Source organism: Miscanthus floridulus, chromosome 8, assembly GCF_019320115.1.
Source record: "Miscanthus floridulus cultivar M001 chromosome 8, ASM1932011v1, whole genome shotgun sequence".
NCBI classification, from domain to species: Eukaryota; Viridiplantae; Streptophyta; class Magnoliopsida; order Poales; family Poaceae; genus Miscanthus; species Miscanthus floridulus.
This window is the reverse complement of record NC_089587.1, coordinates 155554171-155564278: the sequence shown is the minus strand read 5'-3', so window position 1 is coordinate 155564278 and position 10108 is coordinate 155554171. Positions and strand designations below refer to the sequence as shown.

The window sequence follows — 10108 nt, the reverse complement described above, 5'->3', positions numbered from 1 at the left end:
TATTTGATGTGAAATAAACTAGATAGAGTTTCCCTTTTAAATGACCTGTAAATGCAATAGAGGAATCCTCCCTTCTATAGACTTTCACACCCTTATCCATAAAAAGACAATTGTAACCCATCTCACAAAGTTGTGAAACAAACAACAAATTGTATCTCAACGAATTCACAAGTAAAACATTAGAAATGGAATTATCATTTAATATAGCGATTTTACCCAAACCGAGGACTTCTCCTTTTCCATTGTCACCAAACACAATATTTCCACTATGATCATGATTTGGTTGGAACGATGTGAACATGTCCTTCTCTCCTGTCATATGATTGGTGCATCCACTATCCAACACCCAACTTGTTCCACCGGAGGAACATTCCTACAAGGACAAATTAAGCTTTTGTTTTAGGTACCCAAAAGGATTTGGGTCCTAGGGGGTTAGTCACATAAAACTTGGGCACCCAAACACTCCTCATAATTTCCTTTCTCTTTTGGGCACCAACATACTTAACCACAATCTTGTCATCCTTGCCCCAACAATACATATAGTCACTAGCATAGCACCGTGGAAGTGGTGCTTGTGGCTTGGGGACATCAGATTGCTTTGTCTTGATTGTCTTGGTACTTGTAGGTTGGATCTTTGGAATGTAGACCTTGTTGTTGGCCTTGCATATAAGCTCATCAAGAGCAACGCCCTTGTTGAACTTCACACAAGGCACACCATTGATCATGTTCCTTCCATTGGCCTTTCCATCATACCTATTATAGCCAATGCCTTCCTTGATTGATGGGTGCCTTGATGACTTGTATATAGTCTTATTGGATTGCTCTTGACACTTGCACCCATTCTTTAATATCATCTTCAACCTATGAATCTCCTTGTCTTTCTTCTCTAACTCAACAAGGTTAGTTGTATATGCATTCACATCAATTTTATAGCATCTTTTACAACCATCACTAGTTGAGACATTAGAGTCTTCGGTTGCCTTAGAAGAAGTTGAAGTGCTAGCCCAAAGAGTACTATAGTTTAGCTCAATATTTCGATATTTTTCTTCCAAGCTTGTGAGGCTTTCTTGAGCTATACTCTTCTCATTCTTGAGGCTAGCTACTTGATCATTAACTGAGGAATGTTCCTTAGTCAATTTCCCAATTGAGTTATTGGCTAAAGACAATTCTACGGTTAACTTCTCAACCTTCATCTTTTCCTCAGCGATAGATGCTTCAAGTGCAAGATTTTTCTCTCTCTCTTGAGTGATTATATCTCCTTGCATCTCTAAGCATCTATCCCTCTTCTCTAATTTCTTCATTAGCATTTTTATTTTAGAGAAGGCCTTTTTACCAAATTTCTTTATCATAGTTGCTTCAATTTCTTCTATGTTCTCATCACAACTATCATTCTCATCACTAGAGGAAACGGGTGTAGTATGTACCTTCTCCCCTTTTGCCATGAGACAAGTTGGGGTATAGTAGTCGTTGTCGATGAGGTTGGAGAAGAGCCTCGGTGGTGAAGATAGGTTGGAGAAGAGTTTTGGTGGTGAAGTTGAGTCGGGGAAGATCATGGTTGGTGAAGAAGAGTGGTGGATGGCAATGTTTGCGACTCCCTTCTTCTTCTCATCATCACTTGAGTCACTATCACTTGACTCCCATTCTTCCCCAAGATGAGCTTCACCTCTCTTCTTGCCTTTGTTCTTCTTGTCTTCATCCTTATCGTGCTTGTGCTTCTTTTTCTCATTAGGACAATCAGCTATGAAGTGACCGGTTTGACCACATCCATAGCAAAATCTCTCTTTGAACCTTCTCTTTTCATCACCATAGGTCTTGCGGTTGCTTTTCTTCTTCATAAACTTTCTAAGATTTCTAATCACAAATGCAACCCCTACATCAGAATCTTCTTCTCCACTTGAGGCATCATCCTTCACTTTCTTCTTATTTTCTTGACTTAAACCTTGACCTTCATGTTGTTGAGTTGCTTTAAGGGTTGCACTCTTGTTGAATCCCATTGCATTAGGATTTTGATTGTGAGCATTGATTGCATCTTCATCTAGACACTCATGATGCTTGAGTTTTGAAAGAACTTCTTGAGGGGTCATCTCATCATAACCGGGCCTTTCCATGATCACAGATGCTAGCATGTTGTTCTTGGCTCTATAGGTTCTCAACATCTTTCTAGCAACCTTGTTGTCATCCCATTCGGTGCTTCCAAGAGCTCTTATGTGGTTGACCAATGCCATGAGCCTATCAAACATGGATTGTGTTGTTTCATTTTATAAGAATACAAATCTTTCCAATTCACCATGAAGCAACTAACGTTGTCTTTTCTCACACTTTTATCTCCTTCAAATGACACTTTCAAAGTATCCCAACTTTGTTTTGCACTTTCCATTCCATTCACTTTTCTAAACTCATCCGGAGCTAGGCTTGACACAAGCAATGCTACGGCTTGTGCATTTTGATGGAGGTTGTGCACTTCTTCTGGAGTTATCTCTCTATCTTCATCGGTAGGAATCATCACACCAACATCCATAACTTCCCAAAGTCTTGCGGCAATGAGATGCATCTTCATCTTGTAAGACCAATAGGTGTATCTTGTTCCATCAAAGTGAGGTGGCTTGCCAATGTTGACGGATGGAGTATGTCGTGTTGAACCTTTCATGAGTTGTCCATAGTCAAAGCTCATGTTTGAATATATTCCCTTTACATGAGCATGCTCACCGGCTCCAATATCACTAGCGGCATCTTTGTTTGTTTCATTATTGTCACTCGTATCATTCTTGACACTTATTGCATCATCAACCTTCTTGCTCAATTCTTCCTTCATCTTGCTCATCTCATCTTGCATCTTTTTCATTTCATCTTGAAAGAGCTTGGCTTGAGCACTCATCAACTCTTCAGCTATTTTCTTGGCCATTTCGATGGCAACGGCTTGCATCATGTCGGACTCCGACATTGTTTCTTCTCACGTGGTGAAGCGCAAAGAGAAGACCTCGATCTGATACCAATTGAAAGGATCTAACAATGCCTAGAGGGGGGTGAATAGGCGTATCTAAAAAATTACTACAAATGCTAAGTTCAAATCTGTCAGTCAATGTCGGAAGTCCCGGCGTTTGGGTTGGAACTCCCGACGTTGTCAGAAGTTCCGACGCAAATGTCAGCAGTTCCGACGCCTACGTGAACTACAAAAGCAGTGCCAAATTTAACTTTGCGGATAAATAATCTTACAACCTCACTTCCTAGTGGTTTGGTGAAGATGTTGAGTCACTCCCTTGACGCTGTAATACCTCCAAACCGTAGATCGAGTCCAAACCCTAAAATGGAAGTTTGAGAGAGAAAGAGACAAACAAATACAAGTAATCTCTAGCAATCACAACAACAACAACAAGCACACGGGACACAAGGATTTATCCCGAGGTTCGACAACCCCACAAAGGAGCTCCTACGTCCTCGTTGTTGAGGTGACCACCAAGGTCGGAGTCTCTTCCACCTCCTTGCCTCTCTCAAAGCAACCACAAAGTTCACTTGAGATTTCCACTAAGAAATCAAAGGTTGATACAAACTTTTCAAGGCTCTTCCATAAGATGGAAGCTCTTGGGCAATGCCTAGCCGGCTAGGGGCAAAGCCCCAAGAGTAATAGACGCAAAATCAACCGGCTTGACGAAGAAATCAAGTGCTCAAGCTTGCCAAAGTGATGCTATCACTTAATCCACTCTCCTTTCACTCAAAACCCTAAGGGAATTGAAGATTAGAGCAAAGGGGGAAGGAGAGGGGTGCTTTAGTTGCTTGGGAGTTGTTAAGCATGAAGTGGGTCAGCTGTAAATCAGTCCGTAACGGTTAGAAATGAAGAGAGGGGTATTTATACTCTAAGTGAAAATCTAACTGTTCAGATCTACGTCGGAAGTTCTGACACGGATCTTGGGACTTCCAACGTTAATAGAAAATACTGTTCACATAGGGTCAGAAATCCGTGCAAGAAAGTTAATGTCGGAACTCCCGGCAAATGTCGGGACTTCCGACGAACGTCGGGACTTCCGACGTGCGCAGTTAAACAACCAGCCAGCACCGCTGATGCCGGGACTTCCGACTTGGGTTGGGACTTCCGACAGTTAGAACTTCTGACGTACGTCAGGAGTTCTAACGAGCGTAGCCAGCCGGCCAGCAGAACCACCGATGTCGGGACTCTCGCCTTGGGTCGGGACTTTCGACGTCCACAATCACCACGCAGGATAAGTGATTGGGAGTCAGAACTTCCAGCAAGAGTCATGACTTCCGACTGTCGGGAGTTCCGGCTAACGTTGGGACTTCCGACACCGATAGTCACAGAAAAATAATCTACGTGCTCGTGGAGTGCTAGAGTGTCTCTCTGTTGATTTTATTTTAATGCTTGAGCACTCTATCTTCCTCAGACCAACTAAATTTGTATCCCTCTTTATAGTGCGGCGGATCCTAAACTCAAAAACAAAATTAAAACCTTTGAAGAGCGTTTTGAGTTCGCCCGCCTTTTGAACTTCAAGAATTGAGGGATACCCATTTCATCTTTATCAACTCTTTCATTCTTTCATGGGACTAATAGCTGCGACATATCTCATTAAGATCACATTAGTCCCTAATTTGGATGTCATCAATACACCAAAACTCACTTAGGGAGCAAATGCACTTTCAGTTAGGGCTTCGGCGAGTCCTCCATCGGGGCTTCGTAGTCGGCCAAATGTAGGCCAGTAGCGGGAAGTGGTCGGCGCTGCGCTGTGCGCCCCTCTAGAGTAGCCATGATCACCAAATCAGAATATGGCCACCTTGAACGATGTGGCCGAGCAGGTCGCTCGGTTGTAGCAGCTTGGTGATCTTGAAGTACGGGAAATTCGTCGCTCGCTCTAGATTGATCTAAGACCGAATCCACGAGGAGCTGACATTCCGCAAAGCGGTCTGTGACCCGATCGATGGATGCGATCAGATCATCATTGCTGATGGATCTCCTAACCCATCGGCGGGGTGCCGGGATCGGAGATGTCGTTGCAGGTGTTGGCGCGATCGGCGCAGGGTGATCCTGCACCGCCTCCATGATCTCCCTGTTGTCGTCGGGGTCGATGACCTAGAACGCAAGAGATAGCGATTAGACAAATTTAGGCCGTCAGCTTGACGTAATACCTATGTTCTATGTCTTTGTGGATTGTATTATGAGAGATAAGATGAAAACGAGGGGGTCCCTACCCGTCTTATATGGCCCGGGGTAGGGTTATAGATTGGTTGTTTCTATTCTGATCGGTTTTACTAGATAGGAAGTTACAGATATTACGGGATCTAGCATATCCGAGCAGGTTTTCTAGATCACCGAAGATCTTCACGTAGTCTTGCGAGGCATGCCGACCTATGTCGTGCTTCGCACAGCGTCGTCTTGTAGGCTAGGCCTCCACTAGTTGCATGGCCCATGCGCTGTCTTGTGGGCTGGACCACCCCAGCGGCTCGGCCCATGTACAACCCTGCTGGTATCGGGGGTTAAACCCCCACAGAGACTAAAAAGATATAGAGATCGGTTTTTAATGGTTTAAAGAGTGAGTTTAAGAAAGGTTCTTGGACATACTCTATGATGACCAAGGTGCATGTTCCACTACTGGAAACATGAATTTCCCTGTGTGCAAAAATAAGTGAATTTTCCTATGAGTTTTTGTATTTTTCTCTTGAGATTTTTGAAACCGGCACATTAATGACTAATTTCTATGTGTGTATTGAAAAAACGCACAAAAAAATTCTTCACCCATAGGACAATTCACGTTTTCAGTAGTTAGCCTTAGCTTGCAGACCGCAGACAACACGTAGCTAGAGAGCCACCAACAAAGCTTGTTTCAACTTCCTTTTTCCCTGAAACCATTGCCAAGATGCGCATATCTATGTGTATGTTACTCCGAGTTACAAGACGGTTATCCAAGTTAAAATATGATAGTTACAACAAAGCTGGACTCGCACACACTGCATGCATGCATGTCATGCATGTGAATTGGAATGATATATCGAGCTGCCGTCCTGCCGATGGATCGATCAGTTGGATCGAGAACGCGGAGTAAGGCCGAGCTAGAACTAGAAGTGGCAGATACGCGGTTAGCTATAGTAGTAGTAGTGATTTGATTTAGTAATGTTAAATTAACGCAGAGTATTAGCTTTTTGTTGGGTTGCGGTGAAACGAAGCAAGGGTAAAGCGACGTGCGCGATCGATCCGGTTAAAGCTGCCGCCGTGATTGCGTGCTTAGCGCCGGTCCGCGAGGAACAGCTGCCGTGGTAAGCGCGACGCGATTCGGAGGCCCCCGGTCTTCGGGCCGTTCTCCAGCTTCTTCTCCTCAAGTAACTACGACGAGGTCATGCAAATGGGCCCTGCCTGGCTCTTGCTAGCTCTAGCTCTAGCTGTGGGCCATCTAGAATGTCTAGATCAATTATATTCTTTTTGCCAAGCATGCATGCATACTGCCAAGTGTGTGCTTTGCGTGGTCATGAAAATTGATGCTGTTGTGGTACATACTCGTAATCGTGATGGCCAAGATCAGCTATTTTTTCGATATTTTCTCTTGAAAGGAAATCGACCGTGTTGCGTCGACCTAGTTCTTAGTTTCCCTGTTTTAATTTACTTTCCCTGCCGGAGAGTACAAAACCCACTACTAGATTCAGGAGGGCACTCGGCGAAGCCACAAAAACACTCGGCAAACGGTTTGCCGAGTATTAGATTCGGTAAACTGGTTGTCGGCAAACGCTTGTTTGCCGAGTGTTTTTTGTCAGTTGCCGAGTGCCCAAAATACACTCGGCAAATATCTTTTTTTGAAAAATATAAAAAGCCATCACAAACATTTTTTTTCGAAAAAAAAGCCACCACCGGCCGGTCTCCGCCGGCCGCCGTCGGTCTCCTCGGCGGCGCCCTTGCCCTGCGTCTCGTATCCGGGGAAGAGGGGGAGAGGAGGGGGCGGCCGGGCTGGATCCAGGGAAGAGAGGGAGAGGAGGGGGCGGCCACGCCATATCCGCCACCGGGGAAGAGAGGGAGAGGAGGGGGAGGGGCACCGGCGGTGGGAAGAGAGGGAGAGGAGGGGGCGGCCGCGCCGGATCCGCCGCCGGGGAAGAGAGAGGAGGGAGAGGAGGGGAGGGGCGCCGGCGGTGGGAAGAGAGGGAGAGGAGGGGGCGGGCCGCGCCGATGAGGGTGGAGGGGAGGGCAGGCCGCACCCGCGCCGGAGAGGGAGGAGGGGAGGGCGGGGCCGCGCCGGGGCCAAGAGGGAGGAGGGGGCGGCGCGTGCGCGTGCCCGTGCGTAGAGAAGGGGAGGGGGCGTGCGGACGCGGCGCGGGGAGAAGGAGAGGGGGCATGTGGACGCGGACGCAATGCTGGGGTTAAAAAAAGATTTTTTTTTGGTTTGCCGAGTGTCCCAGATCTGGGCACTCAGCAAAGTTTTTTTTCCATTTTTTTCTTCTTCTTCTTCTTTCCCAGAAAAAATATTTTTTCCTTTGCCGAGTGTTCTAGATCTGGACACTCGGCAAAGATTTTTTTTCATTTTTTCTTCTCTTTCTTTCCCAGGAAAAATATTTTTTTCTTTTGCCGAGTGTAAAAAAAAACACTTGGCAAACCCCATCTTCGCCGAGTGTTTTTTTTTACACTTGGCAAACCTCCTCTTTACCGAGTGTTTTTTTTTTGCCGAGTGTTTTTATGGCAGCACTCGGTAAAGAACTTATTTGTCTCATTTGACGTTTCCGGTAGTGACCATTACACCAGTCCGCTAATTCAATTATTTGTCTCATTTTAATTATCCTTGTTTTTGTTATAGACTACTAGATATATCTGTTCAATCATATATACATTAGCAACTAGTAAGTCCAACATAGAAAGAAACTAACTCCTTAGACTTATTTGATTTATTTGGTACTTGTACGTTGTTAACTATTGTCACACCATTCCAATCTTTTGTTACAAAGTAAATTACTTTGACAATAAGGTGACTGTATTTGTGAAAAAAGGTAATTCATAATTTTATGTTTTATTTATGAATATATAAGAAGGGTGGGTCTGGTGCAAGCGGTAGAGTCTTACCGCCTGTGACCGGAAGGTCCTGGGTTCGAGTCGTGGTCTCCTCGCATTGCACAGGCAAGGATAAGGCTTGCCACTAATATCCTTCCCCAGACCCTGCACAGAGCGGAAGCTCTCTGAGTACGCCCTTTATGAATGTATAAGAATTAAAAATTAATAGTGAAACTTGTATCATTGATCCAAAATATGTCACTTATTTTTTATTTGACGTAGTAGTATAGTTAAGCCTAGTCACAATATTAGCTAGAGACGACGTTTTCAGCATTTACACCACACAAAGTCTTGATCTTTAGCTAGTCCCAATTTCTGTATAATTTGAGATGGAACGAACTGGATGCATGAAGAAGGCCAATGTGAGACCGCGTGTCATGCACCATCACGAAGAAGCAAGTTGCACACACCGTACCATACATAGCTTGCGGCCGGCCAGCTAGCTCGCACAGCTTGCTTCTCTGATTCACCAAAACGTTTTCTTGCCCCGAAATCATGCAACTCTCCCTTGTGTCACCTATGACTTTCGTCTCAATACTCTCTGCCTATATTTGTGGCTGCTACCACTGCAGCTTAGCTATAAAAGCACATCGGCTTGACCAAGTACAGCCCCAGGACATAGATTCCTCAAGTTATCACACCACCAGTCCACCACACATTACATGTAGTAGGCTCGTGTAAAAAACCTAGCAGCAGTCACACTGCACGTTGCATGTGTCTCGCAAGAAGCTAGGCCCCGCCGCATGGAGAATCCGCGCCGGCACTCCGGCTCCTCCGCGAGCAGGCGGCTGCGCTACCTCCTCGCCCTGGCTGGCGACTACCTCAAGTACCTCTTCATGAAGCGGCGCCGGCTCATGCACAAGGTGGCGAGGAGAACGCTCGCGCTCGTCCACCGCCATGGCGGCGGGCGCAGCAAGAGCCACCACCCGTGGCCTCGCGCGCTGATGGAGCACGAGTTCTCGTGCGCCGACAGCCCCAGCTCCGCGTTCCTCGCGGCGAAGAGGCTGCTGCTGCGGTCACGGCTGAATGGCAGTAGCGCCGCGGCCGCAGCGGCCGGGGCTGTGTCTTCCTGCTTCGGCTCGTTCCGAGCTCCGTTCGGTTCGCCCGGCGGCGACGAGAGGATGGCATCTGAGGCAGAGGCTGCGGAAGAGGAGGAGGATCAGCTGGAAACGACGGAGGACGAGGAAGAAGATGATGATCAGGTACGAGCAGCCGAGGACGACGGTGGTTGGCTGCAGTGCGGTGACCTTCTTGACGTGGACGACAGGGCGGAGGAGTTCATCAACATGTTCTACGAGCAGCTCAGGGCGCAGAACTTTGCCGCGGTTCCCATTACTCGCCATGATTATATTTATTTATAGCGTACCTAGCCGCATAGAGTGATCTTGATCTTGCGAGATCGTTGTGACGTGGTTTGGAGGAGCCTTCACTTCTCGAGGATGCGCGCGGCGCGGTTGTGTGATGATCTGTGCATTTTGATGTACGGAGAGTGAGTTTGACACAACATATGTTCCAGATATATGTAATGTCGTACTAATTGAGTAGCAACCGGGTGTAATATATCCGTACGCTCGTACTCTTTTATGTTGGTGTATATGAACATAAAAAAATATACGATCAATTATCAGTCGAGAATAATAAAAATGGACCGTGTATATATTCCTGTGCAATAAAAAATCAGTTCTACTCATTTTCAAATGCTACAAACTAGCTACGTTTTCTAAAATATATTCGCAAAAAAATATAAGAAATATTCAAAAAAAACTAACTGATATGGTCAAAAAAAACTAACTGATATGGTAAAAAATACAAAACGGTAATGATGAGGTTTTGTGTTGTAATTAATTGGAGCAACTGTTACAGGGCTTCAGCCAATTCTCTTAAACACCATACAGACATTGTGATTCATATAGCCCATTAGCCTTCTCCAAGGAACTTCCTCTGCTTCCACGAAATTAACAATGAATTGGCACGGTGGACATAATCTGCAAGCAATATGTTCCTGTCACGTTAATGTTCCAACACTTTCCCGCTCCGCCGCCTTCCACTCCAAGCTTTTGACTCGTAAACCCTACAAAT

At 45.7% G+C, this 10108-nt stretch overlaps 1 pseudogene; it reads left to right on the top strand.

The window, feature by feature from the left end:
• The first annotated feature begins 8772 nt into the window (after positions 1-8772).
• Positions 8773-9374, top strand: LOC136473803 (uncharacterized; annotated as a pseudogene).
• Positions 9375-10108: the final 734 nt, after the last annotated feature.